Below are 3,321 nucleotides of genomic sequence, written 5' to 3' on the forward strand. Positions count from 1 at the left end.
TGGTCATTTTTGGGTCAAACCCAGCTCATGGTGTCACCCAAAGCCATGTACAATCAAATCTTCTAGATCTAAACAAATGACTACAATCCAAAAGCTTCTTCTCACCCCCCCCCCCAAAAAAAATACAAACAAACAAAAAACAGAAAATGCTCTTTGGCAGAAAGAAAAGGCATACAAAAGCCCTCGGTGTTCTCAATATTACTGACTATTGCAACCACTTCGTTCAGATACTCAGGTATTTGGCTTGCTTGATCCCTCAACTTTCAAGGACACATGCAAAAGCTCAGATCCAAAATTAATTACCTACTATTCTGGCTCTAGAAAAATCTCTGAATTCATCTCTGCACAAGCCAGGGCAGCTCTAAGTAAAAGGCATCCTGCTTGCACAGCTGTAATATGACTTACCATTGTTCTCCACCACCTTTAGCAAATATACAACAACCATACAAACTGTATATAGTAACATATGCTAGTTCATCACAATTTATCTCATAATGAATATCACAGTCTCACACTATGTAAAGCAAAATGACTACCACTACAAGGCAGAGCAAACCTCTTTCAGGGTTCCCTGCAGTTCAATCTATTCCACCAAGGCACTCCATCTCTAGTCACTATGAAACTCATCTTGATCACCCCAACACACAACATCAAAAGCTAGGCTAATGCTGGTCTTGCCCCTATGAACAGTAAATACGACAAAGATCAATCATGACTTTTGTTGTAGTATTAAAACTGAATATAAAATGGAGTTTTATGGCTTAGCAACATGCTTTGTCCTTTCAGAATCCCTACCAATTTGCTTTATTTTATGTTTCTTTACTCTCGATTTTTATCATATGTTCAGTGAACATTGTTGAAAGCATACCTTGCATCAAATTAACTATGTTTGTGACAATCATTCTATTCTAATTCTAACTGAACATGTTTTAGAAGTGTAGAATGACACTAAACCTGCACGGTTAGGCGATAAAGGCAATGGACGTTAGCTGCTAGCCTTATGGTTCAGTGCACTCCTCTTCATGTGTTAATTCAACATAATGTATGCTCTGGCCACCCTTGATTCTTATGAATTAAATGGTTGTGTTGCCTAAAGAACCAATTGAAAAGCATTTTTGAAATATTGGTGATGTCCTAACAACTATTTGAATTGCTGTTGGCAGTGACTAAAATGCTAAACTGAAACTAAATGAAAAAGAAAAGCAAAAAAAAAAAAAAAAAAAATATATATATATATATATATATATATATATATATATATATATATATATGTATATAAAGATAGATATTTACCTGCAGACATACACTTGCACTTTTATATAGTAACTGGATCTGTACAAATGAAATATAAACTGTGGTTAATGAGTATGATTAGCATGAGAGAGGGAGGAAGAATTATGTAATTTATGTGTGACTGTGTTAAATATAGTTTATGATGCTGCAGACACCTACACTGAGATTATATGCACAGCTTAATCAGACTACTGAAAATACCTCAGTAGTCATAATATATGCATCTCATATCTTCCTGCACCTCCACAAAAATAAAGCTATTAAATGTGTCACCCAGTTTTTCTATGGGAATGTACTCTCATTGGATCTGTTCTCTTTACCACCTACATAGCTCAAGTTTAATAAGTCAGTGGTCATATAATCATCTGACAAATATAGCTCAGCTGTGTTTAATTTTAGAGAACTGTCACCGTGAGTCATCACAGGCTGCACTGCTGTAAACAACTCAGAGAGTTTACAGCTTGTCAAACTTAACTGCTGTGGGAACTTGTATTAACTGTACTGTGCAGGCTAAGTTTTGACTTTCAGATCTACTGTGAGGGTTCATGTGAAAAAGGACAAACTGGAATAAGTAATCAATCCCATAACAAGGAGAAAGAATACTGGTATGTTGTTTGCTACTGATTTTCTAGAGCAAATATTCTGTGTCTGCAAACTCTCATTTCAAGGGCATGATATTTAAGTGTGAAATGACAATAAATGAGAATTAATGGGTTCTGATTTGATTGATAACCCTGGAGATATTTAATAGGAAGCAAGAGAGTATCATGCAAGTGAAGAAGTGAAATGTTTCATGTTTTGACTGAGAATATAAATATTCTGGTACATAAAATCATTACAGTGACATCTACATGGAAGAAGTATTTTGGAAGCAATTGCTTTTTTTCATATGTGGTGATCTCATTTTCCAGGATGACTCATCATCCTTCTCAGTTGTGGCTTATCTATTTGTTGAAATTCTTTGAGTTAAACAAAGGATAGGGTGACAGACGATTGCATGTCTGTGTGAAGAGCATGGCAATTTGCAAAGCAAACATGAGCACTTTATTCAACATTTACTGCTGTAACTGAACCTGTGAGGAATTTAGAAATTTATAACACTTCCAAGGCAGCTGGTGACCAGCACAAATTAAAGTATCCAAACTAATGTCACCAAGACCCAAAGCCAGTACAAACATGAATCTGGAAGAATCACTTCCCAAGATGTATAGAAAATACTTTTATCAGTTAAATGCTTTGGTAGAGTATACCTTTGCTCTTTTTGTTGCACCACCAAGCATTTTTCATAGCAACACAGACTTCTGACACCTCATTAGTTGGTACAGTGCATGACCTACTTCTCTACAAGTATATCCAAAAATAAGTTACGCGACGTCTGTAACTGTAATACACAATTATGTCTATAGTCGCTAATTCTCCCCATTATTATCATAAAAAACACATTTTGGAAGATCGCAGCAAATTAGACAAGGTGTTTTGAAGAAGTCTGGCTATCTTATCTTGTCTGAAAGCGCTTAAGTAATAGAAGTATTTTCTACACATCTCGGGAAGTGATTCTAGCAAATTAATGTTTGTACTGGCTTTGGGTCTTGGTGACATCAGTTTACTTACTTGTATTTAGAAGTATGCAGTAGTATTTGTAGAGATCTGGTAGGGATGTTGTTAATGGCAGCACAGCATAAACAGTACATTATAAGGAAAAGTTAATATCCTGTCTTAGCTGAAGCTGTAGTAACACATGTTATTAATGTTTATTAAAAAGAAAAAAGAACATCAGGCATAATGCACAGGTTTTAAAAATGCAGTATTATTTAATGCTTTAGCAGAGACATCTGTAAAATGTTGTTGTTGTTGTGTCTTTCGGCTTTTCCTGGTTAGGGGTCGCCACAGCGGAACTCCGGTCCGCTAATGATAGGCAGTAGATTTTTACGTGCCGAGTTGCCAGCTCTGATGCACAACCTGTAAACTTGAGAAATATTACATGTCAAAACAGCGTGCTGAATTTGTTACCTTTTTGTTGATTAACTG

General features: G+C 35.7%; 1 protein-coding gene across 2 annotated transcripts in view; it reads left to right on the plus strand.

Annotated features, from left to right (window-relative positions):
• Positions 1 to 1,676: 1,676 nt before the first annotated feature.
• LRRC2 (leucine rich repeat containing 2) overlaps positions 1,677 to 3,321 on the plus strand; it is a 1,468,862-nt gene continuing 1,467,217 nt past the window's right edge. Inside the window, exon 1 of one of the 2 annotated variants that reach the window (XM_044064216.1) lies at positions 1,677 to 1,898. The gene's annotated coding sequence lies outside the window, so the exon portion shown is untranslated. The remainder of the gene's footprint in view (positions 1,899 to 3,321) is intronic. The other variant, XM_044064215.1, reaches the window with a different exon arrangement.

The sequence above is a fragment of the Protopterus annectens genome, chromosome 2.part2 (genome assembly GCF_019279795.1).
Source record: "Protopterus annectens isolate FY-2018-M chromosome 2.part2, PAN1.0, whole genome shotgun sequence".
Classification (NCBI taxonomy): Eukaryota; Metazoa; Chordata; order Ceratodontiformes; family Protopteridae; genus Protopterus; species Protopterus annectens.